General features: G+C 39.7%; 1 pseudogene; it reads left to right on the forward strand.

Annotated features, from left to right (window-relative positions):
• The first annotated feature begins 18536 nt into the window (after positions 1-18536).
• On the forward strand, positions 18537-25369 carry LOC115778249 (adhesion G-protein coupled receptor G2-like; annotated as a pseudogene).

Consider the following 25369-nt stretch of genomic DNA (forward strand, 5'->3'; position numbering starts at 1 on the left):
ACAAGCACTACAAACAAAAGCAGTAAAAGAGGAACATCTGGGGAGACTTAAGCCCATCCCTATAGAGACAGTGCCTGCTCCCAGACAATCAAAATCAGCAAAAAACAATTTAAGCATAAAATTTCACAAAGGGAAAAACAATACAGCATCCTCATCTGCACCAAAGAATAAAACAGTTAAATGTGGATTATTAAAGTCCCTGTTAGTAAATGATTTAATAATTCATGAACATATTGATTTATTCTGCCTAACAGACACCTGGTTACAGCAGGATGAATATATTAGTTTAAATAAATCAACACCCACGAGTCACACTAACTGTCAGAATGCTCGAAGCACAGGTCGAGGAGGAGGAGTGGCAGCAATCTTTCACTCCAGCTTATTAATTACCCAAAGACCCAGACAGTGTTTTAATTCATTTGAAATCCTGACTCTTAGCCTTGTTCACCTTAATTGGAAAATTCAAAAACCTGTTTCCATCCTTTCTCAGAGTGATGCTGAAAAGTTAATTCATGCATTTATTACTTCTAGGCTGCACTATTGAAATTTGTTATCAGGCTGTCCTAAAAGCTCCCTGAAAAGCCTTCAGCTGATCCAAAATGCTGCAGCTAGAGTACTGACAGGGACTAGAAAGAGAGAGCAGATTTCTCCCATATTGGCTTCTCTTCATTGGCTCCCTGTTAAATCTAGAAGAGAATTTAAAATCCTTCTTAAATATAAGGTCTTGAATAATCAGGCCCCATCTTATCTTAAATCAAGCATTTTACTCTCAGACTGCTGGCTTACTTGTGGTTCCTAGGATACTTAAGAGTAGAATGGGAGACAGAGCCTTCAGCTTTCAGGCCCCTCTTCTGTGGAACCAGCTCCCAGTTTGGATTTGGCAGACAGACACCCTCTCTATTTTTAAGATTACAAAAAGTAGGTACTGGCAGCCAAATTTTCAAAATCATTGTAAAGTCAAAAAGAAGCATAGAATATTTCAGGTCAATATCTGTAATGGTTTTTTACATAAGGTTAAAAATTTAACATATAAAAGGTCCAAAAATGTCCAAGCCACTTTCTGATCATGGAAAGGGGGAAAAAAAAAAAAGGCTGAAAATAGCCTTGAAAATATCTCTGCTTCTAAAACCCTGAATGCAGCACATGACTGCAACAAACCAGAAAGCCACATCACAGCCATGTGACCGACTGCAAATCGCACATTGTTCGTTCATAAAATGGGGCTAAACAAAGTCGCCACGATGGCTCCTAGCTCCAATTGCAACTCTGCACGAGGAATCTGCTAAATGTCACTTGAGGTAAACAGTCAGCTGGGCCCATACTGACCAAATCTGGCAGTTTTCTAAGTGGATTTATGCACATTATTGAATACTTATTGCAACTGGTATGTACAGAATGAGAATTTCATTAAATTTTATTTGGTTTAAAAATATTTTAAATTCCAACAAGCAGACCTGAACAGTGGCAAGTAGAAGGTGAACAACTTATCTCTGTTTGAGTAGCCACGTGACCAATTCTATAGGTGTTAGCTAAGTGCTGCCAGTACCTACTTAAAACTTTCCTTTTGATAAAGCTTGTAGTTAGGGCTGTATGTCATGTCGTCTGTTTGCAGACGACATGACTCTCATCGGACTCATCTCAGACGGGGACGAGTCAGCCTACAGGATGGAGGTCAAACGTCTGGTGTCCTGGTGCAGCCACAATAACCTGGTACTGAACGCCCAGAAGACCGTGGAGATTATAGTGGACTTTAGGAAGCACACAGCCCCTCTACCCTCCATCATCCTGACTGACACCCCCATCACCACAGTGGACTCTTTTCGCTTCCTGGGAACTACCATCACCCAGGACCTCAAGTGGGAGCCCACCATCACCTCTGTCGTCAAAAAGGCCCAGCAGAGGATGTACTTCCTGCGGCAGTTGAAGAAATTCAACTTGCCAGCAAGGACCATGGTGCAGTTCTATACTGCCGTCATTGAGTCCATCCTTACCTCCTCCATCACTGTGTGGTACGCTGGAGCGTTGTGCACTCTGCTGAGAAGGTGATTGGCTGTAACCTCCCATCTCTCCAGGACCTGTACACCTCCAGGACACTGGGGCGTGCAGGTCGGATCACAGCCGACCACTCTCACCCTGGGCACAGACTTTTTGACCCTCTCCCCTCAGGCAGGAGGCTACGGTCCATACGGACCAGAACCTCCCGCCATAAGAACAGTTTCTTCCCCTCTGCTGTTGGACTCATGAACAATAACCCTAAGACTGTTACCACCACCCTCCACAAACGCTGATGACCCTATGTCTATGCACCTGTCTGATTGCACTGATGTACATATTAGTGGAATATAGTTTACATTCTTTTATCTTTTAATTAGTCTCTGCACTGTATATTTTGTAATTTTGTAATATTGTGTTATAGTTATAGCTCTAATATCTCTGTATATTTGCAATTTGTATACTTGTATATTGTCTTATAGTTTTTATACTTATTTGTTTTTTTTCTGTAAGCACGAAGTACCGCAGCAATTTCCTAATGCTGTGAACCTGTTCACCCATATGGCAATAAAAACCTTCTGATTCTTCTGATTCTGATTTTGATTCTGATCAGGTGACCCTGAACCCTCCCTTAGTTATGCTGCAATAGGCCTAGGCTGCTGGGGGGTTCCCATGATGTGCCATCTCTTTTTCATTCACCTCTTTTCACTTTGTTTATACACCACTCTGCATATAATCACTAGTTATTATTAATCTCTGGCTCTTTTCCACAGTGTGCCTTTTGTCCTGCCTCTCTCTCTCTCCTCAGTCCCAACCGACCTAAAGAAGTCGAGTAGCAGGAAACAGTTTCTTTCATTCTTTGGACGTCACTGGATGACTCGTAGAATCTGTCTTACATAATTCAAGATGATTTACCAAATAAATGTTTTTATGTAAATTATATCATGGCTCAGGAAACAATGCATCGCGCTTTTGGTAAAATGTGGTTATTCTTTTGAATAAAGACATTTTAGACAGAGATATGGTTGCTTCATGTTCATTATGCCTGATGTTTGCTGTAGCTGTGTTAAGTCAGTAGCTCAGTGCTGTGTTAAAAGACAAACTGCTATCCAACTCCATGGATTCAGGTTAAATAAAAGCCTCTGGAGCTTGAAAAAGGCGACTGGACTTCTTTTTGTTTCTTGAAGACGTTTCACCTCTCATCCGAAAGGCTTCTTCAGTTCTCAACCAAATGGTGGAGAGACCCAGGTATTTAAACCCCTGTGGGCGTAGTCCCCTGGAGGTGGTTATGACCCTCTATTGATCATGTGCTTGAACACATGTGCCCAGGTGTGAAGGGGGCGTGGGTCATATTTAATCAGTGGTTTCAGTTGAAACCAACTTAGGACTCCGCTCCATTGTTTCCTGTGGCCTATTGAGGTCACTGGAACAAAGGTGTGAATGGGGGTTGAGACGTCTGGGAAGGGAGCTCAGGACAGCACTGTAAGCGGGGGAAAGTTGGTGGATGTGCCATGGGCTCCCCAGTGTCTCCCATTGTAGCCAACCTTTACATGGAGGAAGTGGAAAGTAAAGCTCTTGGTTCTTTCAAAGGGAAGGCACCTAGCCACTGGTACAGATATGTAGATGACACCTGGGTCAAAATCAAAACCCAAGAAGTAGAAGCCTTCACTCGTCACATTAACTCAGTGGATAAATACATACGTTTTACCAGGGAGGACACCAGAGATAACAAGTTACCATTCCTGGACTGTGCGGTGCTTATCGAGGAAGATGGAAGCCTCAACATTGAAGTTTACCGGAAGCCCACACACACAGACCAGTATCTCCTCTTTGACTCCCACCACCCTCTGGAACACAAACTTGGGGTGATCAGGACCCTACAACACCGTGCGGAAAGTGTTCCCTCTAAGGCAGAAGGGAAGCATAAGGAACACACACACATTAAGAAAGCCCTCAAAACATGCGGTTACCCCAACTGGGCCTTCATCAAATCAGCTAAGATGCACAGGAATGAAGGCCAAACACAAACTACAGAGAATGGGAAGGACAAGAGGAACAACATTGTCATCCCATATGTGTCAGGCTTGTCAGAGAAACTCAGAAGAATTTTCTCCAAGCATGACATCTCAGTATACTTCAAACCAAGTCACACCCTAAGACAAAAACTGGTTCATCCCAAGGACAAACCCGCCAAACACAAGATCAGCGATGTAGTGTATGCTGTTCAGTGCAGTGAAGAGTGCTCGGACCTCTACATTGGTGAAACCAAACAGCCTCTTCACAAACAAATGGCACAACATAGAAGAGCCACCTCGACAGGACAAGATTCAGCAGTACATCTGCATCTGAAGGAAAAAGGGCACTCTTTTGAGGATGCCAATGTCCACATTTTGGACAGGGAAAACAGATGGTTTGAAAGAGGAGTGAAAGAAGCCATCTATGTCCACTGTGAACAACCATCATTGAACAGAGGAGGTGGATTACGTCACCAACTTTCCCCCGCTTACAGTGCTGTCCTGAGCTCCCTTCCCAGACGTCTCAACCCCCATTCACACCTTTGTTCCAGTGACCTCAATAGGCCACAGGAAACAATGGAGCGGAGTCCTAAGTTGGTTTCAACTGAAACCACTGATTAAATATGACCCACGCCCCCTTCACACCTGGGCACATGTGTTCAAGCACATGATCAATAGAGGGTCATAACCACCTCCAGGGGACTACGCCCACAGGGGTTTAAATACCTGGGTCTCTCCACCATTTGGTTGAGAACTGAAGAAGCCTTTCGGATGAGAGGTGAAACGTCTTCAAGAAACAAAAAGAAGTCCAGTCGCCTTTTTCAAGCTCCAGAGACTACTATGACCTGGATAACTGAGAATCTACACAGACGTTAAATAAAAGCAGCAAAATTTGCAGGTGAAAGTATTTTATAAAGTGCTGCAAGAGAGTTACAGGAAGAACAGAGGTAAAATATCTTTTTGCAACACCATAGTTCTCTCTGCTGTCGTTCAAAATAAACTGAAGCTCAGCTTTTAACACACACATTGCCACACTCCAAAGACAGGCATGGATTAGGTTAATTGCCAATTCTAAACTGTCTGTAGATGTGAATGTGAGCATGAATGGTTGTCTGTCTCTGTGTGTTAACCCTGTGACATACGGGTGATCCAATGAAAAAGACTGATTTTAAAGAAACCAGGGGGAGATAACAGGTAGAACCTTTAATGAATTTCAAAGGGATAATGTCTGTTGGGCAGGAAGAAGTGCACATGTGAAACGAGATCTGTTGTGGAAATTAGTTTAAACTTGGAGAACAGAACTGGGTGAAAGACTTGAACAATTTAATATTTCTGTTGGTGCATATGGAAGGGATGGCATTCAACACAACCGTTAGACCTCAAATGTGGTTAAGAACCGTGACTATACATCGCTTTAGTTTGTTTATACTTAAAGGTGTAAGGGTGCTAGTTTTTAAGGTACGTAACGCTCTGAGGTCTCACTTTATCTCACGGGTGCTTTGAGTGTTGTGGCTGCCACAGGAAGGATCTCTGGATAAGACACAGTCCTGGAAGGTGTTTCCGTACTGTGCCTAGTTTGCAACCTCAAGTTGGACTATTTCACTTCCACTGTTGACATGTGGCTTTTTCTGCAGTGATGGATAAGTCTTGTTATTGTAAAAGGCTTTCTAGTAAAACATTAATAGTGGAAAAAGTTAAGATAAGCATTTAACTTAGATCCAAAGCTGTAAAGTTAACATTGTCCTTGAGTTTATGACCCTTATCCTGACATTTAAAGTATTCCAGGTCTTAGAAGTGAAGAAAATACACATTTCCTACCTTTTTCTGTGAATATCATCGTTGGGAAATGTGAAATGTTTGCCTCAGTCAGACTACAGAGACATAAAAGCAATAAATATGTCACTGATAAGATCCTCATCTCCCTGACAGTCAGGGATGGTTCTCCAAGAAAAATGAAAAAGTCCCCCTCTATGGGTGTGGTCAAAGACCTTATGATTTTCCAATGATTTAAGCTGAGGACTGACTTTAGGGAATAGTCTGTAATGTCCATCTCTGAAATTCCTGCATGTTTAATCTCAGTGGAAAATCATGAGGTCATCTGAAAGGTGCTGGAGAACTGCCTGCAGCTGGTCCTCCCACAGTATGAGAAACAAGGCTTTCCACATTCATGACTGAAATACAATTAATTATTAAATACTCGCAATACAGTCAAGCTCACAATGGTGGTACTATAAAGTTTAATTCATGTTGATCATTTTAAGAGCACTTTTGCAAAGTGCTTTACATGAGGCAAGAATTTCATAACTAGCAGATTTTAATAAAAGGCAGCATGCAAACAGTGAAGGGTAGAACATTTGATCGGACAAGTTGTTTTAAGAATCCTCCTGTGGCTGTGATTTGTATATTCCAGTTGTATGACACGTCTTTTTCTGCACCGAAGGTAAAACACTTCTGCAAAGGATACACCTGTGCATCCTCAGCTATAGCTCCTCTGTCCTCCAGAAATAGAGATACCTTTCAACATAGGGTGATTTCCAGGTGGACGGAGGACAGAAGAGACAAAGAGGAGGAACAGATTAGAGAAATGAGACACTCCTAAGCACAGGCGTATGTGCCTTTGCATTTACCTGTTACATCCTTGTAGGAAAGACTTAAGAAGCAAGAAGTAGGAACAGTTTCTGAGTCTGTGAACTTTTTAAATGGTCTAATAAGGCTGCTTAAAATACCTGAAGGTGCTTGAAACTGCCCCCTTGGTCTGTTCATCTAGAGTGAGAAACTGAATGTGCTAGTAACTTAAAAGAAACATGCAGGCTGCAAAATCATGTGAAACTATTAAAGACTAATAATATGACATAAACATATCGTAGTACCATGAGTAGCCCCATGCCTTCAAAATAGCTGGCTGGGAGCACTTCTGTGATGACCGATGAAACATTAAAGGAAATTATTAACAAAAAATTTAGATTTTTCATTTGATGGACAGACGCTTCCCCTGGGTGGAGAAAGATTATCCACCCCTGGGCATGCAAGGAGATGTATAACCATAGTCAGTCTGCCAGACTGAAGATAAAGCCAGAGGGTTTTCCAAGGGCATAGGAATGAGTTTACTATTGGGGGGGGGGGGGGGGCACATATCGGAAACTTGACAGATCCGTAAATACTCTGAGCAAAGCATAAAAAATTGCAATTTGATCTTTTACTTTCTTCTTTTTCAAATGTTTCTTAGAAAACTAGTGTTATGTACACCTATATTATTGCATGTATAATTTACATATCTATATGTTTTATAATCATATGACATGGGCAAACCACCAAACAAAATGACTTGAGTCTTTTATCAAGCATAATGACCATGTCGTTCCAGGGCTGTACGCTTACTTTATCAGGTGGCCGCACTGGTACTAGCAAGCTAAAAATTTCAGTAGCACAAAAATAATTTAATAGCACACACACAAGTGCAAAGTTTGATATGTTTTATTGGTTGAAAACACTTAATACTGGTCAAAAATGCATTTATGTAGGTTGACTGGCAATAGAACTGGTTCTTAAATGTTCTGACATGAACATTTAAGAACCAGTTCTATTGTTCTTTAAAGAACCCTCACAAATAATGTAATGAACAAATTATTCACTTTTTAATATCAACCTTAAGTAAAAAAAACAAAACAGCTATTAAAATATGCCTATTCAGTTTGAAACTGTGTGTTTGGCCAACAAAAACAAAATCTAATAGATAAAAATAAATATCAATAATAATAATAATAATAAACAACAGAAATAAATAAAAGTGATACCTCTCACATTTAATAGACAAGCTGTGTGCCTCGCTCACAACACAGTGTGCTGTTGTACTTTACAGCCCTACATTTAATAACTGGCCAAACAGGTGCAGGAGCACACAAAAGGTTAAAAAAACATTGGACTAGGCAAAAGAGCCTAAATGTTTTTTCCGCCTCTCATTTGCAGCCACAAACTGCTGGCAAATTGACTCCTTGTCCAGTAAGTCAAGTTTATCGTGTAGATATAGATATATGAAAGTAAACTGACAACAAGACGTTATAAACAAGCCATATTCATGACAACATTCCTGACAGACTATTTTACCTCATTCAAAAGAGTTTCTGACTCCTGCCGCTGTCTCTGCGTCTCAAACACAGAGCCGTTCAGAGGGGGGCGGGGGGAGCGCAGTGACGTGACGCTATGTTGCACTTTCAAAATAAAAGTAACCGAGTTATAGATGTATTTTTCTCCTCCGCGGTGTAATTTTTGAGTGGGACAAATGCGCCTGTCTCCAATATTGGGGAGGACATGTCCCCCCCGGTTCCTACGCCTATGGGGTTTTCAGCAAACCCACTTCATCAACAGACGGAGTGACTTAAATCTGTATTCTTGGCCAGCAGAGGGTGCCTCCTGTTGTTGTAAAAATAAGTCCAAAAGTCTAAAAGAAAATGTGCTCCCTTGATACATGACCTCAGGAAACCCTTTTCTGTTTCTGTTTTTAATCACTAGTTTTAAGTATTAGTAAATGATATTCAATTTTGCTTTATCACAGGTTTGACTTATGAAATCTTTATTATAATCATTAGAAGCCAGAAAAGACTTCTTTTCTGTTTAGATTAAGTTAATACTTTAATTAATGTTCAATATTTTAGAGTTATGTGTGTTTCTTGTCATAAAGTTATGCTATGAAACTACTGCATCAAACAAATATGGTTGCTCTGTTTGAGACTAATAAGTGATGCTGCTGTCTGCTTTGGTTCTTTATCTGGATGCTTGAATTTCAGCTAAAGTTGAAGGTCACTGTTTCAGTTTTATTTCATCAGAAAGCAGAACTTTAATTATTTTTTTCAAAGGAAGCTGTCATTAGTAATCTGTAAGGTTTTGCATGCTCAGTTCTTGTGTTTTAGGTGTCTCTGTAGTCTTTGTACCAGCGGTAATGATCATAGACAGTCTTTCATGGCCACGCCCCTCTGGTCACATCTAACTACAACTACACCTGTCAACTGTTTTACATTTGAAGAACAACTTTATTGTCACATACACATAAGTGCATTGAAATTACATCTCTGTATTTAACCCATCACACATGCAGTACATATCACACACAGCACAACATGGAGCAGCTAGAAAGCACCCAGAGAGGGTTAAGGGCCTTGCTCAAGAGCCACAGCGGTTCAGCCATGCGCTTGACAGTCTGTTGTTGAAAATTCAAAACACGTTTTTGCATGAAATGCAAAGTTTTTGGGGCACCAAAGGAAGTTTTTGGTGGACTGTGTAATCACTAAGGATTATGTACTGGTGAAAAGCCAGGAAACTGAAGGTAGTGCCACGTACACAGTAGGTACTGTCTGCCTCTGGTTGCAGCACATCTATTACACCCCATCATATGTGCGGGTGGAATTTATATTATAATGCTATTTCTTGTTTTTGATCATGATGTTTACCTGTGCAACATGGCACCTGAGAAAGCAGCACCTGAGTTTAAATGATGTAAATGAATATATTAGTAAGCGTGAACATTTGATGTGTTGTTTGATTCAGTTTGTAACAAATACATAAATTAATTTTTAAAAATCTGCCTTTAATCTTGGTTTTAAATCTGGTAGTGTACAAATATTTCGTTACTACACTGATGTAGAATTTTCAGGTATCTGTACTTTACGTGAGTATTTATTTTTCTGACTGCTTTTTTCTTTACTCCCTATATTTTTACACAAATATCTGTTCTTTCTACTCATATTTTCAAAACAGGCCCATCACTTTAGGTTTAACAACTGAGGGGAGTTTTTATTTCCATCACTGTGCCTTCAAACATCAAACCAATTTAAGAGTAAATGGGGGGGATAACACACAGAAGGCAATCATATTGGTTTATCACATACAGACAGAATGAGTGCAGACTTCAGCATCTAGCTTGCCCTTCTGAAGAGGAGCGAGCATAAATGGAGTAGCAAACACACAAACTGTTTGTGTGCAGTTTGTCACACAGTGCATCTGCGAGCTGAAGGTCCAGCTGCTGTACTTGCCAATACGAGAGAGGAGTTCACTCAGAGATGGAGAAAGATTCCAGCTAACATAGCTCATGAAACATCTTACATGTTGTTGAATTCAGTTCATCCACAAAGAGCAGTAAACCTCAGAGCAGCAGCAGGTCAGCTGATCACAGCCTGCACACAGAAAATCAACTGGAGCTCACAATAGAAAGTTGAGATTCCTTTCCCCACATGGAGCCACTACAGCTCATCTTAGGGTTCCCCCACCTAACCAATCCCACTTTAAACCCTTATTATACAAATTGTTTTGTTTCAGTGTGGAGGCAGACTCACCCTCTACAGCTTTTTAAAATTTCCTTTAATTGCTTGTGTCCTAAATAACAGATTCAAGCTGAGTACATTCATTAGAATTTAAATTTGAACAATGTTTGTATTCCCATGTAATAATATTATTTTGTTATTATATCAGTATAGCACAAGGTTCATTTAGCTTTGCACACAAATAGAAGAAATATCCTACAAATTTACTTTGAGCAAATTTCAGAGCCTGTACTGTTCAATTTTACTTGAGTAAAGAAATCAGTACTTCAACTTTTACCAGAGTATTTAAGTATCAGTATTTCTACTAAAGTAAAGAATGTCTGTACTTTTGCCACCTCTGCCTTCCAGTTTGTTAATTGAGGACATATTTAAAATGAATACACAACACTGTGCTGCACTGTACTGGGATTCATGTGACTCCTCATGCTACCAGCTAGTGATGCATTTCTGCAGGATTTTTGATGTCATCTTTGTTGTAGTCGTGACCTCACACAGGTCAGCTTGACCAACAATCGTTCTGGTCTCTCAGTCACTGCCATACTATGTGGCCTTTGTCTTACTGATTTCTTTCAACCACTGTATGCTGGTTGGAAAACACTGGAGCTCATTCAGTCTCTTCTCAGCATTATGAGTCTTTGACTTTGGATGGGCCTTTTTTCTCCAAGGCTGTGGTTCACTTTTGGTAAGGTGATGGTGGGTAAGTCCTGTCAAAGCACCGGTTCTTGTCCATTTTCTTTTGCCTCACTTCTTTAAGAGGCTTGCTGTGTCAACTTTATGCTGGAACGAAGCATGTAATGTCCGAAGGTGTCTGAAGGATGACATTAAGATGATGTAATCCGAACTGTGTCAGCACAGAGCGCATTGAAAATGTAGCTGAATTTGGCTGTTTCTCTGTGATCGCCCCATGTACCCTGCGGCAGCTGGGATAGGCTTCACCCCGGATGGATGGATGGATGGATGGATGGATGGACTTGTTCTTAAAACTTTGTGATCACATCTCACACATAAATCAAATATTCTTGGTTCATATTTAACCTTGTTATCTATTTATTTGTCCTGCCCTTTCCTGTTCAAAGTAGTGACATGCTACAATATTTAGACATGATCTAAAATATTGACCAATGAACTGCTTTATAATTTAAGATTTACTGATTAATTTAAGATTTAAGATAAACTGGTTTCTATAAAACAAGACATAGTGGTGAATCTGCGTGAAGAAAATCTAAGTGCAGTTTCGATATGCTTCAATTATTTGATGTAAGCCTGTGTTTGGTGTAGGCTTGGTGGCAAAGGAGGGACTATTTCAGCTTTCTGTCCACTGTAGCTTCCTCTTTCCATTGTATAATGTCATTTACATGTGATTTCATCTTCTCATGATTCTGTTCACTTTCACCAGGCCTTTTTTTTTGCTGTCATATCACCTGTGCTCTTATCTCAGAAGTTAATAATAATAATAATAATAATAATAATAATAATAATAATAATAATAATAATAATAATATACAAGGAAATTCAGCAACATGGAAGGGTTGGATATGTTTTGGTTCTCTTTATTTTAGATAAATAATTTGTCTATCATTGTCTGTACCGAGATTGAGAGATATCATCTGGCTATTTAACTAAAGAGAGAAAAATGACGTGTAAATTCATACAACTGGTTTGAGTGTTTGTTCTACCCTGTTTCTCTTTTAAAACATTAAATGCTTTTTATTGTTATTTTGATTATTATTATTATTATTATTAATAGTACTACTAGTACTAGTAGTAGCAGCAGTAGTATAGTGATCTCTTAAATCCAAAACATCTTGACTGTTGGGACGTGGAGTCAATGGTGGGAAAGGTTTGACCTTAAATATATTGGTCTTCACTGACATGTTGAGTGGATCTGGCAGACCATAATGATAGCTTTCACTTAAATATAGGCTACAAACTGTAGTGTTTAAATTTTGAAGTGTTCAATAACCTATCAAGTTTGCTAATGTTCCACATGAAATGTAATGAGATGGAACTGATAAGACTCAATGTGTAATATTTAATCAATGTGTTCTTGAATCACTGTCTGTCTGAGTGGTGTCTAAAAAAACGATGTGGGCTTCATAGATAACTGGGAAAGTTTCTGGGGAAAACCTGGTCTTATTTGGAGAGACGCATCCATCCCACTTGGGATGGAGCAGCTCCCATTTCTAGAAATGTGGCCAAATTTATTAAATCCTTCAAAATGCATCTATCCAGGGTTGAGACCAGGAAGCAGAGCTGCAGTCTTGCACGCCTCTCTGCAGCTTCTCTCCTCCTGCCATCCCTCCAAAACCCCATCCCCATAGAGACGGTGCCTGCTCCCAGACCACCAATAAACAAACCTAAAATCACCAAAAAAACTAAACGAAATCCAGAAAATCTATCAATGAAACCAGATGACACATTTCAATTAGTTAAATTGCAGGAATGTCTTAAATACATAAAGGCCTGGATGACCTTTAATTTCCTGCTTCTAAATTCAGATAAAACTGAAGTTCTTGTACTCGACTTCACAAATCTTAGAAACATGGTGTTGAACCAGATATTTACTCTGGATGGCATTACTTTGGCCTCCAGTAACACTGTGAGGAATCATGCAGTCATTTTTGACCAGGATATGTCCTTCAATGCACATATTAAACAAATATGTAGGATCACTTTTTTGCATTTGTGCAATATTTCTAAAATTAGAAACATCCTTTCTCAGACTGATGCTGAAAAGCTAATTCATGCATTTATTACTTCTAGCCTGGACTATTGTAATTCATTATTATCAGGCTGTCCTAAAAGCTCCCTGAAAAGCCTTCAGCTGATCCAAAATGCTGCAGCATTTTGGATCAGCTACATTACCAGTACCAGACTCTTAATGGATTTTGATGCTAGAGTGGTCTGATGTTTGTTGACAGTTTTACTTGATATATCAACTCCATATCCAGCCCTGTTGGCAGCCTGCCCTTCATGTGCCCAAACCTATTTCCTATTTATCATTTATTTGGCAGCTTTACTGCCCCCAGCTGCAAAAAGGAGAATACCCATGGAAAATCCATGAAAAAAACTTTCCCCAACCCGGGTAGCCCTTGAGAAGTGTCAGACCCTTTGATTTATGACCTGCTCAGGCTACACACTAATCTCTCAGGCAACCCCAGAGTGTGACACAATAAACATGGCAGATGGATAGATGGCACTTCTTTAGATAAATGCAATCAAATGGTGATTTAAACTATTATCTGGAGTAATAACAAATCTATTAAACTATACTGTTAAATGAAAGAAAACAAAAATGATGTGGAGGAGTTTATTTACTTCAGGGTGTTGTTCATGAGTGAGGGGAGAGAGGAACAGGTAGTTGACAGATGGATTAGGGCCATGGCTGTGGGGATATGGATGCTGTATTGTTCATTGCGATCTACTTTAGTCGATCTACTTCATGCCCTTCACCTGTGGTCACGAGCGTTGGGTAGTGACCAAAACAACAAAATTTTGGATGCAAACATCAGAAATGAGCTTCCTCTGAAGGGTGGCTGGCCTCTCCATAGGGACAGGGTGAGGAGTGCAGTCTTTCAAGAGGGGCTAAGAGTAGAGTACTCCTAAGAGTACTCCTTCACATCCCAAGGTGCCAGGTAGTTCGGGCATCTGACTAGAATGCCTCCTGGGCGCCTCTTGAGGTGTTCTGGGCATGTCCTACCGAGAAGAGGCCCTGGAGCAGACCTAGGATGCACTGGAGAGATTGCATCTCTTGGCTAGCCTGGGAATGTCTCAGTGTTCCCCCCTGGAGAAACTGGAGGAGCTGGGGAGAGGGAGATCTGTATTTCTCTGCTTAGGCTACTGCCCCCGTGACCCGGCCCCGAACAAACGGAGGGATGGCTGGATGGATGGTGTTCATCACATCTTCTTGTGCACCTATGTGTATAAGACCTCATCTGGTCTGAAAAAGGAAACCAACAGTTGTCCTTGGTTGTCATGATTCCAATAATAAACTTCCACTTAAGGTTATGGAGTCACCGTATATCCAAGAAATATTCTTTTTCAGTTTGAAATGTGAGACAGCACAATGTCATGTCTTTACATCTAAAATTGACTTCCGCCCAGATCTTCTCTCAACAAAGATTCTGTGGCTATAAAATTACAATAGATTACATGTAGATATGGTTAGAATCTTGTCAGATGACGTATTATATCATTATTATTTTATTTAAGAAAAAGAAAATCTAAGTGAATCTATTTAATTTTTAATTAATTTTGCTCATGAGTTGCTTTCATGACAAACATCCTCTGCTTCTCAAGCAGAAACAGTTTTTTTGTTATAAGTGATTTTTAAAAAAAAAATTTCACAGGATTAAGTGGGCGATACTCTGGTGGCTGGTGTCTTTAGTGTCTCATATCATATTCTCTGGGAATTTTGCATCAGGAAATCGTATCTGTGGAGACTGTAATAAGCCTGACAACTCATGTTATCCTATTGCAATGAGTAAGTACTTTAATGTACTTATAGAAATTTTTATTATTAACAGTGTATGAAAATTCCCTTATTGTAGTATTGTATTTTTCTTTATCATAAAGCAGGTCCAGATGCTAGCCTATAAATACTCTAAAAGTGTCAAAATGCTGTAATGCCTGTAAACATACCATTAAAACTTCCATAAAATGTTGATTTTTTAAAGACATTTGTCTCCAGGGAATTGTTAAACTCTGCAGCAGTATTGCAGGGGTTTCCCTAACAACCTGGGGGCTGTGTATAAGGTCAGGACCCTAAGATAATTCTGCTCTGTCCCAGCTGATTCCAGCCATCCTCTTCATGGCCATTTCAGGTTACTTCCCTCAGGCCGCAGATTTGTGGTGCCACGGTCAAAGACCAATAGGTTCAAAAACTCTTTCGTTACTGTGGCAGTAGGTTTATTAAATAATTCAAGGTGCTTTCTATTTATACATTTATTTTTATATATGTGAGATTACACTTGTGTTTTGTTGTTGTTGTTTTAATGTCATGGCTAGCTGCAAAACTATTTGCCCTCCTTTGGATAATAAAGATTTCTTTGACCAGGAAGTAAAGACAAAAACACACAGGGCACACTGACACTTACAGTAGTGAGACTAGAATAAATAACCCAAAAATTGGAGGAAGTCTGTAAAAGGCATGGACTCACACCTCCAAGCATTACCCAGCTAATGTGACTAATGCGAAATAATATGACCATTGACCAGATGCTGAATTCTTGCGCTGGATGACATTTAAAAACTGTCAAAGTCTGAGTCTAACCATTGAAATGAGAACTGGATGTGGGATACTGAGATTTTGTTGCTGTCTTTTGAACCTAAAATCAGCAGGCTTTTCTGTAAGCAACATCTGTTTGGGGTGGATGAAGCTCAGGACGTAGAGCAGGTCACCCACTATAATTGGAAGGTTAGTGGTTCAGTTCCTGGCTACTCCAGTCTGTGTGCCAAAGTATTCTTGTGCAAGATACCAAACCCCAAGTTGTTCTCTGATGCAACTGTTGGAGTATGAATGTGTGTGAATATTAGATGGAAAGCACTTAGCTGTAATGGGTGTGAAAGGGTGAAGGAGGCCTCAAAGTAGAAGAGCGCAATATAAGAACCAGTTGTCTCTGGAGATTGAAAAATGGGCGACGAGACTTCTTTTTGGTTCCTGAAGACGTTTCACCTGCCATCTGAAAGGCTTCTCGAGTTCTCAAAGCAAAAGGTGGAGTGACCCAGGTATTTAAACCCCAGTGGGCATAGTCCCCTGGAGGTGGTTGTGACCCTTTATTGCTCATGTGGATACAGTGATCCCTCACCTATCGCAGGGGTTATGTTCCAGAGACCCCCACGATATGTGAAAATCCACGAAGTAGTTGTGTTATATTTATTATATATTTATTTTATTATTTATATATATTTTAAAGCTTTAAAAACCCATCCCACACTCCTATAAACCTTTCCATCTCTCTTACTACAACTTGAATGATGAACATGACGAATTATGTAGCTGTGCAGTACTGATGATGATGAAGATGGTGCAGTATGTTTGTCGTCGGCTGTTACTTTTATTTCCACTAAAGGCTTAGGCATAACCTATCTCTTCATCCGGGTGTTAGAGAAATTATGTACCACAAAGTTTCACAATATAATGAAAACTCCATGAAACAGAATTAGAAATATAATTTTTTAAAAATACGCATGTCATGGTCCTGGGCCAGTGGTCCAGTGTTTTGTGTTCATTTGGTTCTGTTTAAGTTGTATCTCTGATTATGTTTATTAGTTTTCTTTTGAATAGGTCCTCAGTTTGTTGTAGTTTTGGTTTAGTTCCTTTTGTTCCTGTCTCCTCTGCGTCACTGTCCTGCATCTGTGTGTGTTTCCTGTTTTACTTTGATAGTCCTGTCTTCCTGGTGCTTTGTGTTTAGTTTTGCTTCCCTTTGTCTCGTCTGGTTAATTACGTTCAGCTTTGCCCCTCACTTGCTGCCTCTTTCCTGATTACCTACTGTGTGTATTTAAGTGCTCAGTCTGTGTTTGTTCCTTGTTGCGTTGTAATCTATGCTCCATTTGCTGTGTGTCACCCTGCCTGTTAGCATTTAGTTCTGGCACCTGTCCAGCCCTGCTTAGCTCTGTTCATGTTTTCATTTCTCAGTAAGCCACCTTCCTGTTACATTTGCCTGTGTGTTCTGCATTTTGCCACACAGCACACCATGACACCACAATACAGGGAAGCTGCAAGAAGAGAAAAGCGATATAGTGAGGAATGACTGTAATCACATGGGCCAGGGTGTGTGTGTGTGTGTGTGTATATATATATATAATTAGTTTTGTTACATTTTATTGCATGTTACAAAAACACTGCTGGAATATTTTGTCATTGGTGGGGATATCGTTAACAAGTATATTATATGTTTCCTCTCTTTAACAGCCAACTGCTGTTTGAAGAATATAATCAACAATTCAGACAACTATCAAATCACCACTAAGTAAACAATTACATTTTCTGTGATTTTTTTTTTTTTTTTTTTCTGAGCATCTGTTTCTTTCTGCTTGAGTAATTTGTATAAAGCCTTAGACCAATACATCTATTTGAAAGTAAATGATGAAAAATTATCAGACCATTGAGATGAAAATTGTATTTTAATGATAAGTCATTATATTCTACAGAATTATTGAAAATGTGTAAAACAAAGTGATTCACGTTAACACACTTTCTTCACGTTAAGCACTTCATGGAAATGCTTTTTCAGGAAATAGAAGTACAGGGGGCCCAATTGATGGCTTTCAGCAATTTTGAGGTCCTCTTGTACCAACACAATACTTATGGAGATGCTGAAATTTATGCAAATGAGACAATGGTGTGAAAAAGTTGTTGGAGAAAAATGTGACTTCATAACATGCTGGCAGTTTTTCAGCAAGTGTCAACACTGTCCAACATTTTGGTTTTGCAACTACTAGATGTCATGCTTCATCCTCCATTATTATGCTCTTCAGTGCCATGTGCTACACATTGCATGGCAGCTACGTAAACTCTATTGCCACAGAGGTAGATTATCTTGTCCATAGTGTTACATCCTCACTGTCTATGACTCTAGATACTGTGGTCAGGTTTCTTTTCAGCACTGTAGCCAGGCTGACAAAGAGTCAGAGCTCTGTTGAGCTGAATATTCCTTACACTTTAACAAGTAATGACTGCATGAATTTCTTGACAAATAAAATTTTAATCATTAGAGATAAAATTATTCAAAACCATTTTACAGGTGTCTCTTTGTGTACAGCTGCTTTCAGTACTGGTGATATTTATTTAGACTGTTTCTCTATAATTGATCTTTGAGCTAACTTCAAAAGTTACTTCCTCCAAACCATCAACGTGTCTATTAGACCCCATTCCTACAAACTAATTAACGCTTCAGTCTTTATTAACTGGCTACATACTACAGACTTTTAAGGTGACAGTAATTAAACCATTACTTAAAAAGCCATCACTTCACCCAGCCGTCTTAGTGTTGGGTTTTTTTCTGTAATCATTGTACAGTCTTTACCTTACAATATAAAGCACTTTGAGGTGACTGTTTGTTATATCATATGGGATATAATTATGTGCAAAGTTTCTGCCATGTATGGATTATAGTGAAATTTGGTATACACAATAATTACAGTCAATCTAAAATAAATGTAATAACTGTCAGGTCATAATTTGTAATTAAAATGCCTTCAAGAACTATTTCCATCACTCGTGGTAGATATGCGAGTCACATAATCCTGTTACAACATTCACATGGAACATTTTTCTTTCTGGAATTATGTTGATGATTCAGGCAGCAGTGACGCCCGTCCTCGGCAGCAGAGTCAGTGTTCAACTTCTGAAAGAATTGGATGCTGGACCGAAGAACAAGATTGGTTTCTGCGTGTTTAAATGGCATGAAACAAGTAAGGTGAGCAGCTACACTTGATTATATAAAATTTGTAGAAAAGGATCTCAGCATACTTCATTGGTTTTGTTTCCTTTAGTCCAATAAGATTACAGAAATATTGTCTTTAAATTGCACTTTATTTTTTTAGGACTTGTTAGGAAATCAGAGGTAGGTGTAGGTGTTATTTAAGCTGTAGCTTCAACCTACACCTGTTTAGTTTGTCATTTAATTAATTCTTTTTTATCATTTAATTTCTTGTGATATAAATGAATCAAATAGAGACAAAGGAAATATTATGAATATATTATGAAATCACTGTCTTGATGACAGAACTGAGCCCTATAACTTCCCATTAACTACACATGTCCCTTACCACTGGAATACAGCTTAGTATACAGACGTTTGTCTCCATTTTTTCTTTATTCCACAGCACTTTTGAATGTCTATCTGCTAAATGGGGCAAGCTTTCTTGATGGAAGAATTCATACCATGAGGTCCCAAGCAATTCTTGGTGAAGATAACCCAGAATGGGGAGGCTGTAGCTCAGGAGGTAGTGCAGGTCACCTACTAATCGAAAGGTTGACAGATCGATCCCTGGCTGCATGCCAAAATATCCTCGGGCAGGATACTGAACCTCAAGCTTCTCCCGTTGGAGTATGAATATGTGTGAATTTTACATAGAAAGGTCTTATGTGTAGAAAGAAGTGCTTGTATAAATGTAGACAAGTAAAAAAGAACCAGTCCATTTACCTTTTGATCAACAAAGGGGAATTTGCCATCAATGGCAAAACTGTGTTTTAAACTGTGGGTTTAAAACTTCTCCATTGACCCAAGGAGACAAGTGGCTGGGGTAGCTCAGGAGGTAGAACAGATCACCTACTAATCAGAAGGTCTGTGGGTCGATCCCTGGCTCCTCCAGTCTCCAAAGTATCCTTGATATCCAAGATACTGAACCTCAAGTTACTCTTCAACGTGCTCATTAGAGTGTTAGATAGAAAGCACTTAGGTGTTGAAATGAAAGTGCTTGGGTGAATGAGGCATGTTGTATAAAAAAAACACTGAGTGCTTAAATAGAAAAGAGCTAGTCCATTTGCTCAGGTTGCACCAATTTAGAAATACTGGTTTTCTTAGCGCAAGCCCCTACAAGCTTACCTAAAGATGTAAAGCGGTCATGCTTAACCTTTAACAATTTGTTGATGTGTGCAACAGTTGGAAGCATTCACATGAATACCAGGCCCCAATTTCCCAGCAAAATGTTGCATTGTAATAAGTTGATCAATGTTAGTCACTGTTTGTCTTTTTCCTTTCAACACAGTAACAGCATTTTAGAATAGTGAGAAAATCTTACATATAAATAATGTTTTAGACAAAATGCCCCATTAACATGAATGTGTGCTGTATTGTAGACCATGTTTGGAACATCACATGAACTATATAATCTACAATTGGTTGGCCTGAGTGTAAAGGGCAAGAACATATCAGGACTACATAAACGTGTCAACATCACCATGGAGTTTACCAAGGATATAAATGTAACTACAACTTAATTTAATAATTTATTCCATTCATATTTTATGTCAGAATTAAATAACATCTTACATTGGGTATGTGTAATAAAGATGAGTAAACACGAATAACGTGCAGTATTACTGTGCTATAGGAAACTCGAGAACCCTCCTGTCAGTTCCTAAATTTTTCAACAAACAGTGAGTAACCAAGCATGATATCACTCATGTATAGTAATATGTAATACAAGTATGTCTTTTATAAACATGAATTGTTGAGATTTGTGGTTTCACTCAGGACCAGAAAGTTGAGTCTAATTCAGATGAAGCAGCTCTCTTTGTTTTAAAGATTTCAGTCCAGATGGCTGCATCACACTGTGGACACTTGGTCAGACTAACGTCACCTGTTCCTGTGACCACCTCACATACTTTGCTGTGCTCATGGTAAGACTGGATTTTTTTTGTTATATGACATGGAATTCAAGAGATGCCATCCATTTGGAGCTGAGGGGACTTTCTTCAACAAAATATAAATAGAACATCTTACTAATAATTTGAAGTCTCAAATCGTCCATCCTTCCCATCTTCCCATCTCTCACCTCCTGTATTTCTGTATTTCTGGATAAGCTGTTCTTTATAGTTGAGGTAAAACTTGTTCTGTGTTGCCAGAGTTTCCCCTACAGTGACTGCTTCCTCTCCACTTTGTGTGTAGAGGGTGGGGTAGACACAGGTCATTATTAACAGTCAGGGAGGCATCAGTTAATGCTATTTGTTTAAACTGCAGGCAGAGTTAATTAAATACACCAGCTACTGGGAGACGAAGCAGTTATTCAAGATTGTAAGACTAGACTGATCAACCTGTGCACCGCCTGGATTGATTACAAGAAAACCTATGACTGAATGACTCATACTGTACATGGCTCCTGGAATGCCTAGAACTGTACAAGATCAGCAAGACCCTAAGATACCTCATCAGGAACTCAATGGGAATGTGAAGAACAACACTAGAGGCCAACTTCCAGCCAATTGCACAAGTCACCATCAAGTGCGGGATTTACCAAGGAGATGCTTTGTCCCCACTGCTGTTCTGCATAGGCCTGAACATCCTCAGCCAGATCATCAACAACACTGGCTACGGATACAGACTATGGAATGGAGCAACCATCAGCCACATCCTGTACATGGATGACATCAAATCATATGTCAGGAGTGAATGAGACATCTATTCACTGATCCACACCAACATTGATCTACAGCAATGATATTGGAATGTCATTCGGACTGGAGAAGTGTGGTTGGATGGTAACAAAGAGAGGAAGGTAGTCAGAACTGAGGGGGACAGCTACAAGTACCTCGGAAGCCCACAGGCAAATGGGAACCATGAAGATCCTGCTAGGACAGCTGCGACCACCAAATACCTCCAGAGAGTAAGGCAAGTCCTGAGGAGTCAGCTAAATGGGAAGAACAAGATTCAGGCAATCAGCACCTACGCCCTGCCAGTTGTCAGATACCATGCTGGAATAATAAGCTGGCCAAAGGAGGTGATAGAAGCCACTGATGTCAAGACAAGAAAGGTCCTTACCATGCATGGAGGGTTTCACCCCAAATCCAACACCTTCAGACCGTACGTTAAGCAGAAGGAAGGAGGCCGAGGACCATTGAGTGTCAGAACCACTAACTAGGATAAGACAACAAAGATCCATGAATACGTCAGGAAGATGGCCACAAATGATTATGTGCTTAGTGAATACCTCAGGCAGTAGAAACCCAAGAAAGAAGAGGAGGAGGTAGTCTGCTCTTTTGATTGCAAACATATAATCATTTTCTTCTTTTACTGAATGTCAGAAAATGTTCAGAAGTTAGTGTGAGCATGGCTACTTTGGAGTTCTATGCCTAATGTAGGAGGTTTAGCTCTGCATCGTTAAAAAATCACCCCCCTCTTCTGCTCCCTCCCTGCCCTCCCACAAGCAAATATACTGATATGATAATGTGAGTGTGTCTTTTCTCCACAGATCAATGCTCCCATGTCAGCAAATGACAGCGATATTCTAAATTATATTTCTCTGATTGGCTGTAGTCTCTCTCTCTTGTTGCCTTGGTCATCACCGTTTTGCTCTTCACCACAAATAGGTAACTATTTTTTGGATGAGATTTTTCCAACCTTCATCAATCCTCACTCCTCTTATATTTTTATTAAGACACTCTTGTCACTACATCAGGTCGTCATCCTCTGCTCTCTTCTTCCTGTCTTGTTTTGACTTTATTGATTTTTGCTGGTCTTCATGAACTTCAATTATGCATTATTTTAATAAAAGGGAATGCAGTCTTCTCTCATACGATCATCAGTCTTCTTACAGTGAAAGGCGTCCTTTCTTATTATGCTTGTACTTCTGTCATCCTTCCTTTCTTCTGTCACATATGGTTTAACTTTCATCCATGACCTGACCGTGAACATTGTCACTTACCAAATCTCCACTGCTGTCTCACAGAATACTCAGAGTAGATGTTTCTATGAAGGTCCACATCAGTCTTGTAATTGCCCTGATGCTCCTCAACCTGCACTTCCTGCTAAGCTCCACACTGTCAGCACAGCCCTCCTCTGTTTATACATGGCCCTTTTCCTTCATTACTCCCTGCTGGCCACCTTCAGCTGGATGGCCTTGGAGGGCTTCCATCTCTACTTTGTCTTAGTCAAAGTCTTCAACATCTATGTCCAGAGATACCTGCTCAAACTGAGCATGGTGGGATGGGGTAAGTGGAGTAATTTAAGCAGGAAGCTGTTATCAGTCTGCAAACCTTTAAATAACTGCTCAGTTCAATGTTCCAGGTGTCCCTGCAGTCATTGTGTCAGTGGTGGTGATCATAAACAGACACTTTTATGGCAAAGCCTCTCTGAAGGCATCTAACGACACAATGTAAGGAACAAACCTGCAAGCATGAAAAATGTTGATGTAACTTATACTTGTTAACTGTTTTTATATGTGCATTAGAGTTTCTGGATATTTGTTTCAACAAAAAAGCACAAAAATGGATGCGCATCAAATTCTATTTAACCTGCTATATAATCTGCTGAAGCTGAATCACCTGGAGAGAGATTAAAATATCATCTGATCTCACTTTCTTTGTAGATGTTATATAACCAATGAAACAGTGAAGTACGTGACTGCACTGGGGCTGTTCAGCGTGGTCTTCCTCTTTAACATGAGCCTGTTTGTGGTGGTACTCAGACATGTTTTTATTCTCCGTCGCATCAAACAGGTACAAGTTCATCTTGTGATCTTTTAAAAGAATCTTTAAGTCTTGAAAAGTCTATGAATGTCTAATTTTTTTCTCCATCAGCAGTTCCTTGAAACCCCGCAATGAACTGATCTTACTAACAAGCATTAAATTCACTGGCATCTTTATTTTAAAGGATACACAAACTGAATGACAGGTTGTCAGTCCCTTAGCTTTTCTAATAAATTTTAATTCATCTTCTGGTATTTTTCTAAACTGTGTAATGTTTGGGGTTGCTGTTTTATTTAGGTTTGAGTTATTTCTGAGCGTAAACACTCGTCTCCATTGTCTTTTACTCCCTGCCATGCTTTTGCCACCTTTTCCAGTATTCCTTGTGATTTTTTTCTTTTCCTAGTGTTCAGTTTTTAATCTTCCTGTCTTTGACCCTTTTGGAGTATTATGGAATATGTAGTTTGCTTTTGCCTCCTCCTTCTTGTTCCCAATAGTTGCCTTGCTGCCTACAGTCCTGTGTAATTCCACTGCATATCTTATATTTAACTCAAGTTCTTTCTGTGATACCTCTTCCTCTTGTTACAGTGCTTGCTTAGATCTTATGCATTTCCATTAGATAAACTGTATAAATTAATAAAAGAGTCCAAAATGAATACACAAACTGAAACAGAACTGTGAAATTGTTCATTAAACAGGTCTCTTAATAGCAGTTTTAGTCATCACTCTTCAAACAGATTTCAAAGTGTGTCTTAGTTTCAGATAGTTTCACTCTGTAACCTGCTATGTTAACAGTCCCAACTTTTAAAACACATTTCAAGTTTTCTTACTGCTGGTGTCAGATGTTCTATAATCTCCTGTCATTTTATATTTGGCAAATCAGTTTGGACAGAGTAACCATGACAGAGCAAAGAAAGACTTTTTCACCCTGCTGGGAGTCATGACTCTCCTCTGCATTACCTGGGGCCTGATCTTCTTCTCTTTTGGCTACCTGACCACTGCTGGGCTCTACATGTTCTCCATCCTGAACTCACTGCAAGGTTCTCTTCTTCTATTACTGCAATTTTGAATGACAGGGTTATGTGACTAATATATATTGTAAAGCTTTGATTCTGAAAGTGTTAGCTGCAGTCCCCTGTTGGTAAATGGACTAGCTCTTATATAGCGCTTTTCTACTCAGTATGAGCACTCAAAGCGCTATTACAATATGTTTACATTCACCCATGCACTCCCATTCATACAAGCACTTCCATGTTTGCTAAGCTAAGTGCTTTTTAATTAACTATCATTCACACACATTCATACTCCGACGGGACGGTCGGAGAGCAACTTTGGGCTAAGTATCTTGCCCAAGGATACATTGGCATGTAGCCTGGAGTAGCCAGGAATCGAACCGCTGACCTTCTGATCAGTAGGTGACCTGCTCTACCTACTGAGCTACAGCCACCCCTCTGTTGGGACATTATAGCATATGAAGTGTCAAGAATTACACTTTATATGCCAGGGGTATTCAACTCCAGGCCTCGAGGGCCGGTGTCCCGCAGGTTTTAGACGAGTCTCTGCTTCAACACACCTGAGTCAAATATAGAAGTCATTAGCAGGACTCTGGAGAACTTGACTGCATACTGAGGAGGTAATTCAGCCATTTGAATCAGGTGTCCTGGATCAGGGACACATCTAAAACCTGCAGGACACCAGCCCTCGAGGCCTGGAGTTGAATACCCCTGACATATGCCATAACATTAACATACTTGATTTCAATTTTGGCATGGATGTTTGTAATGTGTATACACAAACTGTGACCAGTCATAGTCTAAGCATTGACTACTTTCTCTCCTTTGCGCCGTGCAGGTTTCTTCATATTCCTGTGGTTTGTGATGTCACTGAGAAAGGACAAAAAGGCAGCTACTAAAGCATGA

This window comes from Archocentrus centrarchus, chromosome 3 (genome assembly GCF_007364275.1).
Source record: "Archocentrus centrarchus isolate MPI-CPG fArcCen1 chromosome 3, fArcCen1, whole genome shotgun sequence".
In the NCBI taxonomy this organism is placed as follows: Eukaryota; Metazoa; Chordata; class Actinopteri; order Cichliformes; family Cichlidae; genus Archocentrus; species Archocentrus centrarchus.